The 21,748-nt window shown below is 49.4% G+C and overlaps 1 protein-coding gene across 2 annotated transcripts in view; it reads right to left on the bottom strand.

Moving 5' to 3' along the window:
* The window catches only part of LOC146870101 (olfactory receptor class A-like protein 1), a 387,504-nt gene extending 371,923 nt beyond the window's left edge, over window positions 1-15,581 (bottom strand). The window contains exon 1 of one of the 2 annotated variants that reach the window (XM_085627916.1): window positions 15,456-15,581. The gene's annotated coding sequence lies outside the window, so the exon portion shown is untranslated. The remainder of the gene's footprint in view (window positions 1-15,455) is intronic. The other variant, XM_085627932.1, reaches the window with a different exon arrangement.
* Window positions 15,582-21,748: the final 6,167 nt, after the last annotated feature.

Below are 21,748 nucleotides of genomic sequence, written 5' to 3'. Positions count from 1 at the left end.
TGTGTTGCTTCCACAGGAAGGGGATTTCTTGTAGAGGCCGGGCTACTACGGCTTGGTCTTGAAACAGCCAATGTTTCTCCGACTCCCAGCGGCTCCACTCCACCAGATAGCGTAACTGTGCGGCCTGGAAATAGAGCTGAAGATCAGGGATCCCGAGTCCCCCGGTTTCAGGTGCGAGAGTGGACAATGACCTCTTCATGCGCGGCCTCCGCCCGTTCCAAATGAACTGGGCCAACTCTGATTGAGTCTGCTGAAGCCACCCCACCGGCGGATACAGAGGAATGGTGCGAAAGAGGTAGAGGATCTGTGGTAATATGGTCATCTTGACTGCCGCGACCTTGCCCAACCACGAGAGGGGATAATGCTTCCACTGCCCTAACTCCCTGCGGATCCTCCGGCGCAAAGCGGCATAGTTGAGGGCCACCACTCGCGAAAGCGTAGGAGCCAACTGAATCCCCAAATAGGGGACCGATTCCTCCGCCCATTGGAACGGGAGGGAGCTCTGCAAATGTTCCCGGGTGGAAGGAGTCAGGGAGAGGCCAAGAGCCACCGACTTGTCCGCGTTTACCTTGAACCCCGCCACTCGTGCAAAGGCGTCCAATTCCGCCATGCACGCCGGCAGTGCCTCCCGCGGGTTTGATAGAGACAATAGCACATCGTCCGCGTATAGGCTGATGGTGTGAATATACCCCCCGAACTTAATTCCGGAAATTCCCGGATTTTGTCTGATCCTCTGGGCAAGGGGTTCCATATATGCAGCAAAAAGCAGCGGCGACAACGGGCGCCCCTGCCTCGTGCCCCTCGCTATAGGGAAGCTAGTGGACGTGTGGCCATTCACCCGAACCATCGCCGACGGAAATTTGTAGCAGTTAAAAATATGGGTGCGGAAATTCTCCCCCAGCCCCATCCGCAGCAATACCTGCTCCAAATAGGGCCAGTGAACAGGTTCAAACGCCTTTTCAGCATCGATCGTGAGCAACATGTATTCTCCCGCCGTACGAGAGGTTCTCTCGACCAAATGCAGGACACGTTTCGTATTGTCGGGGCCTGACGTTCTGGGATGAACCCCGCCTGATCTGGGTCAATTAGGAATGGCATATACGATGCCAGTCGGCCGGCCAGGATTCCCGAGTAAAGCTTAAGATCGACGCTCAACAGCGAGATGGGGCGGTAGGCCCCACAGCGAGTCCGGTCTTTCCCCGGCTTGGGGATGACTATGTGGGCCCCCAAAAGGTCTGAGGGGGATCGCCCCCGCGATCGAGAAGGAATTTAAGAGCCGAGTGAGAAGAGGCGCCAGCAAGGTGCAAAACTTCTTATAGAAGATGGCGGTGAAGCCATCCGGCCCAGGGGCCTTCGCCGGTTTCAACCGGGAGGTAGCAGCTATCACCTCCTCAGGACGGATGTCTCTATCCAGCTGATCTGCCTGGACCTTGGTCAGAGTTGAGAGCGTGACCGAGTCCAGGAAGGCCGCCCCACCATCGGCGGACGACTGAGAGCCAGTGTACAAGGTAGCGTAGTATGCACAGAATGCTTCAGCTATGTCCCTGTCTTCGGTAACTCTCGTGCCGTCCTCCCGGCAGATCTCGTGGACCCCCTGGCGTTTCCGGACCTCCCGAAGTTTGTGCGCGAGAAGGCACCCGCACCTATCCCCTTCCATGTAGTAGGCATGTTTTAAGCGAAGGGCAGCGTATTCCGCTCTATCCTGATCAAGAGCAGCCAGCTGCTGTCGGGTGGCTCTCAGCTGCCGCCACACCCTAGGGGCCCCCGTCCTCTGATGCATCCGCTCCAACTCCTTAGTTTTTTGTGTAAGCTCCTCCCGCTTGCGTCGCCGCTCTAGATTGTCAGCAGCAGAGTTAGCAATGAACTCTCCCCGAAGGACCGCCTTCATCGCCGCCCACTGTGTCGCTAAGGTTGTGTCGGAATTGGCGTTGTGTGCAAGAAAATCTGTGATCGACCCACAAATCTGCCCCATCACCTCCTCCCGGTGTAGCAGGGTGTCCCTAGGTCGCCATATCCTATCCGGTCGCACCACCGGTGGCAGGTTCAAACTAGTAAACACCGGAGCGTGATCCGAAAGCGAAGCCACCCCTATCTCTACCGTCGTAGTCATCTCTCTGACCGCGCAGGAAACCAGAAGGTAATCCAGCCGCACACATGTTTTATGTGCATGAGAGTAATAAGAAAACTCCTGACTCTGCGGGTGGAAACTACGCCACAAATCATCAAGCCCTAAGTCTCGTAGACGGTCAAGGCCCGCCGCTGAAAGTGCACCTGCCTGATGTGTGCGCTGACAAGATCTATCTTGTATGTTATCAAAAACGAGATTCAAATCTCCCCCCAAGAGGATATGGCGGTCGCTCGTTGCCGAGACTTCCGTGAGGGCGGACTGCAAAAAGCGCTCCTGACCCTCATTGGGAGCGTAGAGAGAGCCGATGGTAAAGGTTAGGGCTCCCAAGGCAAACCTGTAGATCAACAGCCGTCCTCTAATTTCCGCCTCCTTCTGCAAAACCTCCCCCCTAAACCGCTGGGCCACCAGGATCACTACCCCCACCGTCTTGGTGGGGCTAGAAGAGAAGAGTTGTACCAGGAACTTAAGGGACCTGAGCCGGTGACAGTCTTGCGCTAGTAAGTGGGTCTCCTGGAGGAGACAAATATCAGCCTGGGAGTTCTCCAAACAGGACAGCACGGCTCTGCGCTTTACCGGGTTGTTGAGACCCCTAACATTAAGGGTCAATATTTTAAGCGTGTGCGGCGCCATTCACTCCATCCAGGCATTTCAGGAAATGCAATGTGTACTGCGCAGCCCGTGCAGGAGGAATGTACCATGGGCAAGCGGTGCGGGTTCCCTGTGTGCCTGCAACTGTCACAACCCCACCCCATGATGGACGTGGAACCCCATTCCCTCCCTCAACACGCTACCCCAACCCCAACCTCAACCTCCCAACAATTGAACAGCAACAGTCCATAACCAGTGTCCTCCACCTTCCGGTGGATGGTAATGTAGCAACGCAGAGTGAGGTAGCACAATGAGAAGCCCCCCCTCACCCACAGGCGACCCGTTCAAAAATCCAGTGGTGATGCCGGCTTCAACTGTCACACAACTCCGCTGGGCGAAAGACTACGCAGACCCGCGGACACTGTCTCTAGTGCTGCTTGCTGTCCTCGGAGGATCTCCGCCACTGGGGGTTTCTTAGCACGCTTACGACGGCCCTGTTGGCGCCAGCCCGGTCCGGCCGTCTTTGCCTCCGTTGGCCCCCCTCAGCACCGCTGTCTTCCGCCGGTAACTCCACCCCCAACAGCTTGGCCGCCTCTGACAGGGACCGCAATTGGTAGAGTCAATGTGGAACACCAAGCGGAAGGGATGTCCCCAACTATACCGAATGTTGCGCTGCTGAAGGTGCGCCGTGATCGGCTTAAAAAGTCTACGTTTATGGAGCGTGAGGGCAGATAGGTCCTGGTATAGCACCGGCGCGTGGTCTCGGAACTTCACTGGGTGTTGTTGACGGGCGTTGCGCAGTATGTCCTCTTTGGTGCGGTAGTCTTGCACACACACTGATATGTCGGGCGGAGTGGCGGATGAGGGCCTCGGGAGACCCACCCTGTGTGCCCGGTCTATCCGCAACTCCCGACTCCAGTGGGCGTTCTAGGATATGATTAAAGAGCTCTTTCGTGAATTCAAATAGAGCTTTTGAGTCCTCGGTTGCTTGCACTCCCCGGATGCGTATGTTATGGCGTCGAGACCATTTTCCAGGTCTTCCACGTGCGACTGAAGGTCGACCTGTTGGTCATGGATCCGAATGATCTCCTGTTGTAGCGCCGCCAGCTCCGTATCGCGACCATCACTTTTGTCCCCAAGCGTGGCGACCCTTTCCCCGATGCCGTCCACATCCCTGCGAACTTCCTTAAGTTCCGCCGCGAATTCCTTTTGAAGATTTTGGATATCAGCTCTCAGGCCAGTGAACATGGATTCTAGAAATGACTTAGTGATCGGTTCAGCTCCCTCTGGCTGCGTGGACGGGGGACCAGACGCATCCGCCGCCATGACCCCTGTCGAGGGCCCCTGTTGCTTCGCGAACAGTTCTTTCAGTGTCTTGTCTCTGCGGGCCTTCGGGGGGGACCATAACGTGCCCCAGTCTACTCCACCTACTCGCCCGGGGGCAGTCACGACCTCGCCCGACAGCTATCCAGTGCCGGCCGCCCGTCTGCCTTGATCGACTCTGCCGCCTCTGCCGTCCAGTCCACTCATGCGGGTCTCACACTTGATGTCGAACCCCAACAGTCTGCTGTGGTGCCCCTGATGCAACTCTGAAGCCGTGCTCCCGGTGACTCTACGCCCGTTCACTCAGCCGTGGTCGATCGCCCTTCGGGCGCCAAGCGCTGACTAGCCGCGCCGGGGTCCCAAACCCGCCGCAGAGTACTGGATGTTGCTGGTCCGCCGGGTGAGCAGGGACCTGGAACGCTTCACCCTCCCCCGGCGGGGCCCCCACCTCGAATCTCCTCACCGCTGCCCGAGTTGCTGCAGCTACCCTGAGGCAGCCGATCCATATCTCGCCACTCTGGATCCGCCGCGACTGCACTGCATTCGCTGATTCCGTCGCTCAAGGGAGGGAGGAGTCCCCCTCTGCATTGTCCGCTGCCGATCACCCCGCAGGGGCTCACGCTACCGCCGACTGGCTCTCACTGCCCCCGCTTGGCTGCCACCGCCGCGGGGCCGCATTGACTCCCCGCCAGACCTCGGCCTCCGGGTCCCCTCCTCGCTCTGCTTAGCCCGGCTTAGGATGCCTGTGTGCTCCTGCGCGGGGTTGGCAGGGATCGTCCCGCGGCTCGGCTCCTCTTATCAGTCCTCCTCCCGGGCTCCACGTCGTAGCAGGCCGACCCTGGATGTGCCTGCCCGGCCTCAGTTGCAGCGAGGCCGCGCCCCCTCTCCGAGAGGCCTCTCCCTCGCAGGTCCGCTCTCCGTCGCCTACTTTCGGACCCCGGGGGTCATGTCCGCACCGGACTGCTGCTCTTGTGCCTCCTTCGTCACCACCGGCACCAGCTGGGCTAATGTCGTCGGTGTCGGCCAGGTGGAAACGGCCGATCACCGGTGCTGAGCTAGGCCGCCTGCGGGAGAGGCAGAACAACACGTCTGCCTAAGCCGCCATCTTAACCACGCCCCCTTCATTGCCCCTTTAAAGGAGTTTCTGACCTCACGTTCAGGGTATCCCCTCTGTCTTAGATTATGTTCCAATCCTTTGGCCTCTGCTTTGTAGACCGTGAGGGTACTGCAGTTTCTCCTAATGCGGAGGAACTGACCAAATGGTAGGTCATCTTTGTGAGCCCTCTGGGGTGGTGACTACTATACAGTAGCAGACTATTCTTGTCTGTTGGTTTTTTGTATAGGGTTGTACTCAGACCTGTGTTTTCAAGTCTCACCCTCAGGTCTAAGAAGGGTATGTTCGTATCTGAGATTGTATGTGTGAATTCAAGAAATTCATTTTGTGTCTTCACCCACTGGCAGAAAAGAGGGATGCAGAAAGGAGTGCAGTGGCAAGACCAAACGCCACATACAGTGGAGACCAGGAGCAGGGCCAGGGGCAAAAAGAACTAGTGGTTAACCTGTCACACAGGACCTTAACTGAAACTGAGAAGTTAGTACTTGAGAAAGGAATAGGATATGTACCAACTCCTAGATCTGACAGATTCAGAGACAATTGTGAGATTCAGGAATTCTTCAGAAAAATGTGTCTGAAAGCATAATTCCAAGATATACCCCAGACCAACACAGGAGACTCTGGTCTACGAAATCCTTCCACTTTCACCCCAAACAACAGCATGATTCCCCCTGAAATACTAACTTTTGAAAGAGCAGTATTGAAGGAGTTGGCAATGATCCCGAGAGGCAACCCTTTCCATAACCTGTCCAATGCCGAAATGACAGCAGCACGAGCCTTAGCTGAAGACACTAGCATCTCCATAAAGCAGGGCCATGGTGATCCAGTCCACTACTGACTATGACCTTGAGTGCAAACGCCAGCTTGGCAATACCAGTCACTATACTCCCATTTCTGAAGATCCCACTGCCAGACTCGCATCAGAAATTGCTTGTATGGTGTTTGAGGCTGAAACTAACGGTTGGATTACTAAAAAAAGAGGCTGATTTCCTGATAACAAAGGATCCAAGAGTGCCTTACTTTTACACACCCCCAAAGATTCATAAGGGTACAACACCCAGGGAGGCCTATAGTCTCAGGGATAGGCTCACTTCTCGAACCCCTGTCTAGATTTTGTGATCACTTCTTACAACTTTTAGTGAAATAAATCCCTTCCTATTTATGTGACACAACAGACATCCTACGGATCATAGAGGAAATACAGGGCCCTGACGAGATCAACCTTCTAGTTACACTTGACGTAGAAGCGTTATACACGAACATTCCTCAACGTGCCACCTTAACTGCAATTGAATCATCTCTCATGAAAGAAAACTGGACTTCACCAACTTCAGTTTCTTTCATCCTGGGATGTGCCACACTGGCACTAACTGAAAATGTCTTCGAGTACAAGAAACAACTGTTCCATCAGTCCCAATGTACTTCCATGGGAAGTACCTTCGCCCCGAGTGTGGCCTGCCTCTACATGGCTACTTTTGAAGAAAAAGTCATCTTGCACCCAAGTAACCCCTACATCAGTAACCTAACCTTGTGGAAAAGGTTTATTGATGACATTTTAATCTTCTGGAAAGGGGATCTTGTCACTTGTGAGGAATTCTGCCAGTGGGTGAACACACAAAATGAATTTCTGAAATTTACACATACAATCTCAGATAGGAGCTTGTCCTTCTTAGACCTGAGGGTAAGACTTGAAAACACAGGTCTTAGTACAACCCTATAGAAAAAAACAACAGAAAGGAATAGTCTGCTACTGTATAGTATGCAGATATCATCAACACCCATTGCATTTTTATGCTGCCCTGGATTTGCAAGGATCTGTAAATCTGAGGCAGCACCAAAACCTGACCCCACTGAATAGCAGGCGTTCAGATTTGCACAACGAGTAAAAATACTTTTATTTCTCCTCATTTTTATTCTTTCTATGTGTGCTGCATTCTGCCGCACACATAGAAAGAGCAAATTGCCTTTAAAGATTATTTATGTGAAGGAAGTTGTCCCTTCCTGCACATAAACAATCATTCCCTGCAACACAGACACCTTGGTGCAAGGGTTCCCAACGTTGCAGATTGATTACCTGAAATGCAAGGACCCTTAAACAATGGCGCAAGGGTGTCTGTGTTGGCGTTAAGCAGCTTCTTTTAGCTCCAGCACTGTATTCTTGTAAATAAGATGCATCCCTGCATTTTTTAAATGACACGGAGTGGGAGTGCTAAATTGCGTGCCGTGCTGTGCCATTTCTCTTGTAAACATCCCTCAATGCATTGTGTATAGGCACAAATTTAATGTTCACTGCGGTGACACAGAAAAGCCTTATGGCAATCTCAAATATATAAGAAGTGGCATAGCATGAGTGACATGAGTTCTAAGGCAAGAAGCTAAGGGATCATTAGCATAGCATCTGCAATGAAATCTGGTTCTAGGGACATAGGGGGCTCACAACACCTTAATATTTACTGCCTTTCACCACAGAATTGAAAGTGATCTCTGGTAGGTAGCACCATTACTGCTCCTGTGTTTCTTCTCATATTTGAAATAATGTTTTGGAGCTGATTTTATAATTAAATTCCACCACAAGAAATATATAGGGTTTGGCAACCTCTAACTTTAGTTAGCGTATCTACCGGAAATGTCTAGATTCAGTCGAGCCAAAGGCAAGTTTTTGAACAATTCATTCATGGGAATTTGTCTCCCAAAACAGATTTACTTCATCAAGGGAGCGCTAGATGAGTTCGGACAAGACAGATGGGTTTTATCAGTAGTGCAAAGCTTGAATATGATATTTTCCCTCCGATAAGACAAGTAAAGGGTCAAGAGCGCAGGACTCAACTTCACTATCCATTACTATCAATTCCTAGAGCTCTCCCCCACTGCACGTGTTTCTTCTTGCAACAATACTAGTGATATATGTAACAGAACAGTAATACCCCAAGATGAGAGTTTGTGCGAAAGACAGATACTGTCAACTTACTGAAATACTGTCCTGAAAGCCTTGTCTATAATGTCAAAAACCACGTTGGTCAAAGAGGATGTGTGCTTTCTAAAACTTGTTTGGCTGGGCCAAGGCATAGTCTAAGTGGTTTCTTACTTATCTTCGAACAATGTAAAAAGAGGGGGTGATGATACTGACTAGAGGGCTTTGTGGGATGGAAACGGAAGATGCTGTCTGACGCGTGGGATAGCATAGGGCTCATGCTTCTGACCTCTCCTATTCAATATCTATGTTCAACTACTGCACAAATCAAAATCAAATCAGGTGTTTGTTAAGCGTGACTACTCACCCGTAAGGGTCTCAAGGTGCTGAGGGGGTGGGGGGGTTCGCAGGTTCCAGTCCATCAAGGAGGGGGTCTGTCGAAGAGCCAGGTTTTGAGGTTTCTTGTGAAGATGGAGAGCGATGTTATCGGTCTGAGGTGGAGCGGAAGGTCGTTCCAAGCTCTGGCCGCGAGGAAGGAGAATGAGCGGCCTCCCGATCTGGTCTTTCTGGTGCGGGGGACCACTGCGTAGGAAAGCTGGGCTGATCGAACTTTCTGAAAGTGTGAAGGGTTGGGGAGCGTCTGATGTTGGCCAGGAGCTTGTTCCAGGTTTAGGCTGCGATGTAGGAGAAAGCTCTCCCGCCTGTTCTGTTTCTGCGGATGCGGGGGGACCTCTGCCAGGCCGAGGTCGGCAGAGCGGAAGTTTCTCTTGGGTATGTGGAAATATACTCTGTCATTGAGGTATTTGGGTCGGATGTTGTTGTGGGATTAGTAGGCATGGGTTAGGAGTTTGAAGGTGACCCTCTTTTCGACGGGGAACCAGTGGAGGCTTCGTAGGTGTTGGGTCATATGTTTGTGGCATGGTGTCCCTAGGACGAGCCTGGCTGCGGCGTTCTGGATGGTTTGGAGTTTATGTAGAAGAGTTTTGTTGATTACGGCATAGAGGGCGTTGCCGTAGTCTAGTCTGCTGGTTATGAGTGCGTGGGTGACGGTCTTTCTGCAGTCGGGGGGGGGGGGGTCCATTTGAAGGTCTTACGGAGGATGGCTGAGGCAGTTGAAACTAGTTGATGCGACGGCGTTGACCTGGCGGTTCATGGAGATGGAGGAGTCGAGGATTATGCTGAGGTTCCGGGCGTGGTCTGTCGGGGTGGGAGGGCTCCCGAGGGCAGAGGGCCACCAGGTGCCATCCCAGGTGGAGGAGCAGGGTCCGAGGATGAGGATCATTCAAAAGTATCTCTTGCCATGTAATTACTTGGCTGTTTCACCGAACTAATATACAGCATTCCAAACCATTAACGTTTCCCCACATGCCTTACTGTTGAACCTATCCTCATAATATAGTCGTACCGCATGTCAACCTCAGCAGCTGCTCTGTGTTTGAAGCATCTCCCTTTTCTGGTTTATTTTTATGCCTTATCTGCCATTTATATCCTATGAAGAAGGAAAGGGAGGGGGCACAACTGCTCAGAACATTTGCTTATACCTCTGTATAGTTCAAGTTTATTTTATTTGCATAGTTACTTAAAACCATTGCAATAATAACACCAGCAATAAAACATTGAATACATACGCAATACTGTGTTTCACATAGGATAAAAACTTTCGCAAATACTGAAACCAGTTAAAATTACTTATAGACTATTGTAATAATTGTGCTAAAATAAAACCAATGAATAACAGTATTCAAACAATGCATTTGCAATAAGTAGAAATCTTTCTTGTTGTCGGAGTGCCAATGAGAGAGTGTAGAAAATGTTGAGCTAGCCCTAAAGGGAAGGGGAGTAAGTACAAAAGTTTGGAATCAGAAAGTGCTGTATGCAAAGGCTGAGACTGAAAGTAAGGGGGCCCTGGTTGGAGGCAGCTTCGTATAGGATGGGAACCAGAAACTCATACCTGACTTAAGTTCAATACTAATGTGCAGGAAGTGCAGGGGATCAGAAACTGCTCTGTGTAAAAAAACAGGATTGGGAATTGGCCAGATCTTAATCAGAGGCTTCTTTGCTTGGAGTGGTAGACGGAGACCCTTGCCTAATGTCCCAGCTCCAAGCCCAAGTGCAGATGGTGCTGAGTGCTAAAAGAAATAATAGTCTGTAGGTGCAAGGCACCAAGAGTCTTCTCAGCATGTTGTATCCTTTGGCAATTTCCTGCGCACCAATGCGATGAATTTTACCAGTTGACAGTTCAGCTGTGGATATTCAGGGGCGAAGAAGGCCAGCACGGCCTGTCTCCATGAACAAATCCCTATTTGGTTAAATGGAGCTTTCACCATTTGTTTTCTTTCCTCCAGCAGCTCTTCACAGGTGCATAGAAGATGCGGTATGTCCTCAGTGTCAGTCCCACACAAGCGACAGATCTTTGTTGTGAAGAATTTCAGCCAATGGGGAAAATGAAATATGCATGGTAGCATCACAGAAGGTATTTAGAAAATAGCTTTTTGATGGATCTAGGGAATCCTAGGCTGAAGTATTTCTGGGGTGCTGGTGCAGTGTAGGTGTTTAATGATTGAGGCGTGTGCTCTCGCTGAGAGGGCCCCCTTGTCTTCTACCAAAAAGAGGAGTTTCATTGATTTCCACACTGATTTATTTGAGCAAGGAGTGGGTAGTTGGGGTGTCCCATAACTGGGTCAACCCGGTCCTGGCCAGGGATTCCTTCAGATATGCTCTGGCAGGCGATGAGTACAGCTGTCAGAGCTCCTGCCTTAAGTGATTGTTAAGAGTGCCAGGAGCCGCATTCCTGATTTTGCCCCAAAGGTTGATGAAATCTCCTTGCCTCACCTGGAACTGCTTTTGGAGAACAAACACCAGTCTGTTTTGCGGTGGCAAGGTGTACTTAGGTAGGCTGAAGATGATCCTGTATGCTTTCACTTGTGTGCTTAATAGGATTTTGCATCCCTGCCTCTTTGGAGCTCACTGCTGTATGTTATTGTTGGCAGCAGTTTGGCGTGCACTACCAGAGAAGAGGGTAGAATGATGGCCCATTTAATTTTACCTTTAGAACCTTTCGTGGCACTGCTAGTGCCAGGCCTTTCCTTTTAATAGTGTTTCTTTGTGGCACAAAGTTGCCTGCTTTGCCAATGATCACCCCTAGGTATTTGCAGTCTGTAGCGGAATGATGTTTATTTCTTTCAACCAGAACCATGCCGGTAGGTGTGTCCTGTTGCTGCCAATTATCATATATAATCAACAAAAGTGGTATAAAGGAATAAATATACACATTGTTTTTAGATAGAGCACATTTAATTACTCTGTCTCTAGTTATTAATCTAGATATATTTTATCAGAACATATTTACATTCTACATAGCAAATGGCATATAATCAGGAAGGAAACAACAATACACATATACACATCAATTGTACATATACTAAAGCCTAACATACAAAAAGAAAGAGAACCAACTTGTACATACACACTAACCCCTAAATAATCACAAATAATTTCCGCTAATGTCCTCCTAATAGTTCTGGACGGACCACTGGGAGATAGTCCAAAGATCATAGCAAGTGTTTTGTTGAAATTGATGGTCAGTCTGTTTTTGTTGGAGTATTCCTGTGTTGTGTTGAGAAGGCGCTGTCAGCCTCCCTTAGTATAACTGACTAGGACTACATCGCCAGCATACATGAGGCTCAAGAGCACCAGGCCCCCTAACCTCAGGCATGGGAATTGCAAATGCCAGTGTCAAGTCAGTCAAAAACAGATTGAAAACAGTGGGAGCCAAGTATCACCCCTGCTTTAGCCCTTTGCCTGTTGGAATTCGCTTTGAGAGGTGCGTTCCTTCTCCCAGCTTCACCTGCACTGATATATCTGTGTGAAGAGCGATTAGCAAGTCCAGGATTCAATTAATTCTTCGTTTGATTAATTAAAAGCTTACAATATCATTCCTGCCATAAAAAGATCCAGTTCTAAAAATTGATTAAAAAAACATGAGTAGACAAATCAATCATGCATATTATAAAATATGTTTAGACTTAATAATACTGATTTCAAATTACATTTTATATGCATCCTATATTACATCTCAGTTTGATTTTGCTGATCGAACTCAGTTCTTAATGTCAATAAAAACTTTACGAAAGCTGAGTTCAGTAGTATATCGTCTGAATTCAAACATCTTATCAGCGCTTGTCTACAAGTCCGAATACCTTGTACATTAAAATGCCGCTTCTGTAAAGATTTTTTTTCGAATTTAAGTTTCAGGCATACACACAGTAAATTAATAATGTTCTCTTCTCCCAATTTGCATAAGCGACAGAGCAACTGTTCCACTGTTCGAAGCCAAGGCATTACATGGCATTGGCCGGGGAAAAAACCAAAACAAGCTTTTATAAAAATAAGTTTATTCTTCCTAGACCATGCAGTCTCAAAATATGATTGGCTTTCATCTTTGTATAACCATTAATTGATGACCATGCATGCTTTCTTTTTTGCAAACAAGTCTTTATCCAGAAGCAGTGATAGATGTTTTGTTATTTTATTAGTTGATTTTTTAAATGAGTATTTGTCTTATGAAGAAACTAAGAAACAAGGCTAAGCGCAACTCAAGAAATTCTATACAATATCAAGAAGCATAATCGAAGCTAACAGGTGTTGACAGTAATGAAACAATGGGAATTCAGATAAATCAGGATAAAGAAGTACGTGAAGAAGACAGCATTAAAACTAATGATAAAAGTAATAAGTATTTTGCATTATTCAACCAAAGCAAAAGTGGAAAAAATCAAAAGGAGCAAAGTACTGAGTCACGAAATCAAATGAATACACTTAGTAAGGCAAAAGCAAGAGGAGAAACTCCTTATGAACCGGATATGGAAAAAATCTGGCTAAAAGAAGCTGTGTTGATAGAAAACCATGGATGTTTATAGAATGCGTCAGCTGATAGCGCGTGTTTCCATGCATCTGCACCCTTTCCCTTAACCCCCAGCTTTGCATTTCTAATGATATGCAAAGTGGGCATTCCTCACCAAAATAACGTTGGAAATGTCGCTAACAGACATTTCTCCTATCAGCAATCTGCTCGTTAACCTGCGTAGCGATGATAAAAGTAGCGCTAACCGCGCTTATCGCAGGTTTCATTACGCCTGCTTTTAATCTTACCTAGCCATTTTGTCCTATGGGAGGTGGATACTTTGGCTAAGCACACCCTGCCCTATCAACAAGGTTTGCCATAGCGCTGTGCTTTTATCGCTGGATCTCCAGCGATAAAAGCACATTTGCCCGCTATCACCGTTTTTTTTTTTATCGCTGTTGAGATATGCGTTGATAATAACGCGTTATCTCGGCGATTATATCTGGCAATACCTGGCATTAAACAAATTTGCACTATGCGCGCACTGCAATGTTTATCGCAGTATGTTGTAGATATGCCCCTTAGTTTGCTGATATTCAGAATCACATTGTGATGTATTAGCAGAGCTCATTGGGGGATTTAATTGCTCTTCCTCTATCTTATTTGTCTTGCTCGGGCATTTTTTTATCATTACAGATGTAATTGGTGCTCGGTGCACTGCAGAGCTGTATATTTACAACTTTTATTCCGAGTTCTCTTTTATTTCTTGTTTGTCTTTAAGTTCCCTTGAACAGTCGTTCAGGGGGATGCTGTTCTCCAAATCCACTTGTATATCTGAATTTGTTCTCATGCAGGCCTTACTGCTAGTGTTCACTCTGGACAGTATTTCCTGAGAACCTGCTAATAATGATTCTTGCATTACCTCGATGACCTCAGGCAGTGGATGCATAGTCTCCTTCTCCATCTCAATTTTTTTTCTTTTAATTTCCACTTTGACCTCCAATGGTAGTGGTGCACCTGTTACAAACATTTTCTGCAGTACTTCCTGCTGTATTTCCGGTGAGTCAATATCACCTTGTTCCCTTTGCAATGCTGGAACTATACTTAGCATTTCAAGTCTGTGATACGCCCCTCCGACACGTCTTCATTTTCCTTTACCCCAAGGTGATTTTGGATAGTCATAATTTGAGGTCCTGATCCTGGTCAGTGACTTGCATCTTATAGACCGGTTTAATCTGAGATTGAAGGTTGGTTGCTTCTGTCGCTGTTCGTATTGACAGAATAGCTCTGAGAGGGTCTTTCAAAAAATCTAATTTATGTGGAATTTTCATCGATTTTTCAAACATACGGGCAATTGAAGAGATTAGCGACTGATTCTCTCCAAGGGTGTTTCCTTTCACTTTTTTTGATGCCTTTGAATCCTGCAGTTTCCTTGCTCTTCTTAAGGGAGGACCAGTGGCTCTTACCTTTCCTGAGTGCATGCTACCTTTATGTGGTAACGGTACGTTAGTCCACTTTTCCCCTTCCTACAAAGCACCACACACCGCTTAACTGTCTTCTCTATTCGCTTTGCTCGGACTCCTCAATGTCCGTGGCGTCCTTACTACTGCAAGCACTCTGGCTTGAGTCAAGTTGCTGTCACTGTTGCCTCAATGCCTCGCACAACCTCTATAACGACTCTGTTCCTCAGATACTGAGCATCTCTTTCAGCGGAACAGCTCTTTCTGGACTGGGCTGTGCAGACTGACTGTAGTAACTGTACTGTGCTCAGCCACTAACTCCCCATAATCCACGTCTCTATTCTGCCCACAACGCACTACTGTATTCCTCTCACCTTCTCGCTGCAGCTCTCTTCAACACACCTGCGGCTCTGTGCGACTCACCGCGGCCTCTCGCCACCGGAAACGGAACACAGGTGCAGAGATCCGGGCCAGTGCTCGGAGCACAAGGCACACCGTCCCCCCCCACCCCCGGGCCTGCCTCGCACACCCACTATCGGAGCTCACCTGGCTCACACTGTAGCCTTGGCTGAAAACTGCAGAGGAAAAAAACACTGCCGCTCTGCACACGCTCACTGTAACTGGAGCCGGCAGCAGTCCATAAGTGGAGCGAGCAATCTAATGTGTGGGCCACCGCTCGCCGCAGCCGGTCCTGGTCTCACTCGCCCCGGGCTGTGCTCAAACTGGCGGCACGGACACAGCTTTACCAGCGAGACGCCAGCAGTAACAGCACACAGCTGACGGAACCGGGATCAATCCAGGAAATGCCCTAGTACGCCAGTTTTCTCCAGAGCCTGGTCCTAAATGTTATGTTGTGTGGCCCGCCACCCCATTGCGAAGTCAGATAGGAGGGGGGTAACACACTACTCCCCTGTATATGCCTGACCTGTAGGCGCCCGACCCGGAAGCAGATGAACAATAAAAGGGTCTTGGGCCGGAAGCTCCAGGTCACTTGGCCGAGTAAACCACCCCGTGTGTGAGCGTGATTTCATTCTGCACATTAGTCCCTCATGCACTGTGATATATCACCCCCGGGTTCCCCTTCTTACCTGGGTATTCAACAACTGGCGACGAGGGTGGCTCTCTGTTACAGAATCCCGCGGTGCCCGGTGTCTGCCGGTGCCACTCCGGCGACGGAGCGTTCGTCTAGCGCCCTCTGGTGGCGCCCGCCACGCGGCGAAGGCTGTGTCCCTCCAGAGTCCCGCGGAGCCTTTGCAGTGATCGCCTGCCTGCCCGCCCGCCGCTGGTGAGTGCAGCGCTCTAATGCCTGGCCGTTTGTTGTTCCTCGAGCCCGTTTCTCCTCCGTGCACGTGGTGCTGAGTGCGCGTGCGCACGCGCTGTGATTGTCAGCGCGCGCTGAAGGTGTTCTCCGCTGCGAGTCAGCAAGTCTGCAGCGCCTGCCGCCTACCCAACTTTGCAAGTGGTGAGAGTTGTGGAGTGAAGCCACTGTTAAACAGCGCCAGGTGCCATTTTTTTGTCTTTTCTGCATCCCCCTGGCATGTGCAGCCTGTGAAGATTAAAGCACCTCCACGCTCCCATGGCATGTGCAATCTGTTAAGCAGGGCCGTTTCTAGGTGTTTTGCAGCCCTAGGCAAGAATAACAAAATTTCACCCCCTCCCTTTTACTACCATCACTCTCTCCCCCTGTCATCCTGGCTAGAGAGGCACACCCTCTACTGCTGAACCCTTCTATGTTACTCTCATTTACTATCAGGAAACACGATCACAACAGTCAGTCCTGCAAACGACCTCAACGAAAGGCCCAGGCCAGACCGTTATGGCCATAATTGAAAACCCTTCTTTATTACTCTCATTTACTATCAGGAAACACAATCACAACTGTCAGTCCTGCAAACGACTTCAACGAAAGGCCCAGGCCAGACCGTTACGGTAGCCATACACTCGCAGAACTCAGGGCCATTTCTAGGTGTTTTGCAGCCCTAAGCAAGAATTGAAAAATGCAACCTCCTCCCTTTTACTACCATCACTCTCTCCCCCTGTCATCCTGGCTAGAGAGGCATACCCTCTACTGCCGAACCCTTCTATGCTACTCTCATTTACTATAAGGAAACACGATCACAACAGTCAGTCCTGCAAACGACCTCAACGAAAGGCCCAGGCCAGACCGTTACGGTAGCCATACACTCAAAGAACTATGTACACAAATGCCCACTAGAGCCTTGTGTTTAAATACCACTGAGGCGTCAAGTGCACCTCGTTTTCAAAACCAGAAACAACAAAAATAGTAACTTGCACCATCTTCCAAGGCCAGACATAGTGGTTTTGCCAAAGATTGTTTTTTTCCACGGAGGCACCTGAAATAGTTATCATCTACTATTGTATCCAGTTAATAGAGGCTGATCACAACAATTAAAAGATTTCCACGTCAGGGAGATTATAGTTCATGATGCTCAAATCTGCGCTAATCAGAGACTATGGCAAGACGTCAATAAAGTTTGGCGTACAACACCGAATGAACTGCTTCTTGGCACTGTGAATAGACGTTATTGACAAGCTCATGCATGGTACCGCTATGAGAGTAATCCTGACCAGAATTTGAGCCAGTGTAAGGCAGAATGCACACTTCACCATAGTTGACAAGTGGTTCCAGGTTGTAGAACACCTTCAACCAATCCCTGGTTTGCAGTCACCTGTGCATTGCATGCTGGAATTTGTAGTCTTACTTTTAACTGGCTCAAAAATCCCAGCGTGGACATTGACGTTGGCCTAAACAGTCACTACCATATGACGTGTCGGGCATGACACTGGGCTAGTGGTCAGTTCTTTTTTTTTTTTTACGGAGTTTTATGTAGCGCAATCTTGACCCGAAAGTATCGGGTATCAGAGCGCTTTACACGAGCACAAGTTGCGTTACATCATGAGGACACATTCATTTTTGTTAGTCACAAATAGCCTATTATCATGACAACAAGCGCTAAATTCACTGAGCTGCCAATATTTCAGCCCAGAATTCCGAAAGAGAACAATAACCATTTTTATTGGTTCAACTAGGGGCGGTCTAGGGGCTGAACAAAGAGAGGTGTGGGGTGGAAAGACAAAGCAGGTTTTCTTTAAACTCGCAGTGAATTGTTGCAGGACGAGCAACCGTTGCATACCTAGTGATATCATATGCCTGTCGATGAGGGAGAGCTCCATGCTATCTGAGACGTCTGACACCATTGTACACATTCAGGTACGAGGGCAGGAAGAACAGGCACAGTATTCTGAGTGGAAAATGGTAAACTGAGTTCACTTTCACTACAGTCCTCTGACGTGCCCCGGCCCTGCAAACCCCATTCTCTACCCGAACCCCGGAAATGTGTTTACCGCCTCTTAGTCTAAAATTCGGCGGAAATATTCTGGGACTCGTAGAGTCGCCCGAGTAGTGTATATGTGTGGTTGCCATCTTGAAATGAGTGGTTTTTTGCTGTATTTTAAAACAGGTGTTACGCCAATTACCTTGTATTTTCCAAGTATGCGAGCAGTAACGTGGGGTAAAATGTTCGAGAAACACAATAGTAAGTATTATTCGTCCAGAGGAAAAGTGAAATAGAATTAGATTTCAAAATATGGTGAAGAAAAAGGTGCACTGAGCTACTATTTAATTTGCAGAAGCAGTTATAATAACACTTAAGCAGCTAGTGAAGGCTAATAAGGCCTAACAGTGGAACCCCCTCACCCCTACGCGTACTAAATTTGAATCTCTCATATCAGACATACATACCAACTTACGCGTTTGTCACCATAGAGCTACATCCCTTTACTGTGATGTAGGGCAACTCAGTTTTCCGGTGCTAAGCTACGGAAGCAGCTGGTTAGCGTGTGTGGCTTACGTTTTCTTTTGCACAAATACCCACCTTGTCGTTCCCCTATCAGGGACGTTTCTACCATTAGGCAAGACTAGGCAGCCACCTAGCTTTACTTTCGTAGGCTCAAATTAAAAAAAAAATCCCCCTTTTGCCGCCCTAGCCGTTTGCCGCCCTAGGCGGCTGCCTAGTCTTGCCTAATGGTAGAAACGGCCCTGCTGTTAAGAGGATTGAAGCCTGATCAGCTGGATTCCTGATCAGGGGGTGCCTGTTAGAGTGTTGGCCTGTGGTGCAAGTCTGTGGCACACAGCTGTGGATTTTTTTTTGTCTATCCTCTTTTGGACAGGTCCTCCTCCCATTTAACACTGTGCCATGAGACACAGACACACCACGGTCGACGCCTTCCTCCGTGCCTGCTGTATTTCTGGCGGACACCTGGGTGGTCAGGTCTCTGTAGGGCAGGCAGCCTCTGTTCTCGTCATCTGCCAGTGTGAAGGATGGCGACTGTGCCCCCAGTTGAGGCTTTTGTGGTGGATGGTCTGCCGTCTGCGCAGGTGGCCAAATGGAAGGAATGGTTGGAACGCCTGGAGAACTACTTGGCCGCGGTGGGCCTGAAGCCGGAAAGACAGCGGCCCATGCTCCTACATCTGGGCGGTCCTGCGATCCACAGACTTGGAAAATCTGTGGTGGAAGCCGGTCCTCCCCACACCTATGCCACGCTCAAAGCTGCCCTGACCGCGCATTTCGAACCTGTAGCCAACCCAGATTACGAACGTTTTCTTCTGTGACAAGCGCGACAACTGCCGGAGGAGTCGGTGGATACGTTCTACGCTCGTTTGAAGGAACTGGCGAGCACATGCACTTTGCTTGATGTGGATGACGAAATAAGGGCGCAGTTCATCCAGGGGTGTTGGTCAGTCAAATTGAGGGAAAATGTACTCGAAACGCCAGGAATCTCCATGGCTGACATCCTAACCATGGGCCGATCCAAGGAATTGTCGAAAGTGCGCGCGGCACACATGGAAGCGGTCCTTCAACGTCAAGTGAAAACTGAACCGGTAAATGCGGTGGTAGCTGAATCTTCAAAAAAACGGCTACCAAGAAAACAGAACGCAGCAAGCCACCACCTACAACTCGATCCTGCTACATGTGTGGAGGCTCATACCCTCATCAAGGTCCATGCCCGGCTCAAGGGAAAAGATGCACGGTGTGCCGCCGGCTAAATCACCTGGCGAAAGTATGCCGCTCGGCTGGACGTCAACGACAACAGGGTCGACAGATCAACGCTGTGGACTCCCACAGGTGGGGGAGGCGGAAGACGACATGGACGATGATGATGCAGACAGTGCAGTCCAGGTCATCCATGCTCTACAGCCTAACGGATGTCCAAGGAGGAGAGTCCCAAAGTGTAACATCAAAATTGCAGGGCATCCAATACCAGCACTCATTGACATGGGGGCGTCATTAAACATAATGGCCCAGTCCATGCTAAAGACAATCCCAATACAGCCAACCCTGAGGCCAACGTCCATACAAGTGTTTGCTTATGGCTCCACCACACCCCTCACAGTGATAGGTGTTTTCACCACCGACATTTCCCATGGATCATGTTCTTTTCGCACCAAAGGTTACGTCACCCAGGAAGGGTCCGGGATGCTCCTGGGTTGTCGTACCGCAGAACATCTACAGCTGGTGATTTTCACTTTTGCTGTGCACCTGGAAGATGTGGAGTCACTGGTGGAGGAGTTTCAATCCTTGTTTGATGGCATAGGGTGCCCTAAAGACCACATGGTGCGGCTCCATGTAGACCAATCAATACAGCCAGTTGCTCTTAAACATCGAAGAGTAGCATTCCACCTGAGGCCAAAGGTTGAAGAGGAGCTGAGGAAGCTGGAGGCCGCCGATATCATCGAGCGAGTGGAAGGTCCCACTCCATGGGTGTCTCCCATTGTGATAGCTCGGAAGCCGAAACAACCAGGCGAGGTCAGGATCTGCGTGGACATGCGCCTGCCCAATCATGCCATAAAAAGGGAACGTCATCTAACACCCACGGTTGACGACATTGTTGCGGAAGTCAGTGGGTCACGCTGGTTCTCAAAGATGGACTTACGGGCGGGCTATCATCAACTCCTATTAGATCCTGAGTCAAGAGCCATAATGACTTTCTCCACCCATGTGGGCCTGCGCCGATACAAATGTCTCAGTTTCGGGGTGTCCCGCGCAGCAGAAGTCTTTCAAGACACCATCTGAGGAGTACTAGCTGGTCTCAGAGGAGTCATAAATGTCAGCTACAACATTTCGGTACATGTACCCACCTTGGAGGAGCACATGGGTCGTCTTCGATGCGTCTTCCAGAGATTACAAGACAGCGGCCACACCCTACACCGCGAGAAATGTGAGTTCCTCAAAAAGGAAGTAGCTTTCTTCAGATACCATTTCTCACAACAAGGTGTATTGCCCGATCCAGCGAAGGTTCGTGATATCCAGATCGCACCAGCCCCGACCACGGTAACTGGTGTAAGAAGCTTCCCGGGCATGGTCACGTACTGTGGCCGGTTCATCCGGAATCTAACAGGTCTAACCGCACCTCTGTGAGAACTCATGAAGAACACCGCCACGTGGGAATGGGGTCCCGTGCAGGAAAAGGCTTTTCTGGACACCAAACACGCCCTCTCGGCGGAGACTACGCTAGCCTATTTTGATCCAGCCCATGAGTCAGAACTATCTATTGATGCAAGCCCCATCGGACTGGGAGCAGTGTTATCTCAGAAGCAACCAGATGGGGAGTGGGCCCCGGTAGCCTACGCAAGCCGAGCTTTGACCAACACGGAGCAGAGATACTCCCACATCGAAAAAGAGGCAATAGCAATTCATTGGGGGTGTCGCCATTTCCATTTATACCTGTATGGGCAACCCTTCACGGTCCACATGGACCATAAGCCGTTGATTCCCCTTTTCATGGGCATCTCGTCAAAACCCCCACCAAGGATTGAGAAATGGATCCTGCAGCTTCAAGAATACCAGTTTAAGGTAGTCTAGTGCCCAGGGACACAAAATCCTGCAGATTTTTTATCCAGGCATGCCAGGCCAGTCACCCAAGAGGAAGAGAGTGAAGCGCAGGAGACGGAAGAGTATGTCAAGCTAGTGGTAGAACGCTCTCGACCCCTTCCCACACGGCTAAACGACATCATAGAGGCGACCAATCAATACGATTACTTGGGGATGGCGATTTCAGCGGTGGGATCGGGAAGGTGGCATTTTCTTCTCGAAAACCTGACATGCAGAACTAAAGAAGCACAAACAGCGCTCAAGGCTCTCCACAATGTCCGCTCAGAGTTAGCCGTGTCCCCGGAGGGGTGTCTGATGAGAGGTACTCGCCTGGTCATCCCCAGGTCACTGCAACAGCGAGTGGTGGATTTGGCTCACATTGCTCACCAAGGAGTGGTAAAAACGAAATCACGCCTGCGCAGCAAGGTATGGTTCCCGGATCTGGACAATGTTGTGGAGCGGACTGTCCGCTCATGCCCGCTCTGTCA

The sequence above is a fragment of the Triturus cristatus genome, chromosome 1_1 (assembly GCF_964204655.1).
Source record: "Triturus cristatus chromosome 1_1, aTriCri1.1, whole genome shotgun sequence".
Taxonomy (NCBI): domain Eukaryota; kingdom Metazoa; phylum Chordata; class Amphibia; order Caudata; family Salamandridae; genus Triturus; species Triturus cristatus.
The sequence above is the reverse complement of the archived record's forward strand: the minus strand, read 5'-3'. Positions and strand labels throughout refer to the sequence as shown.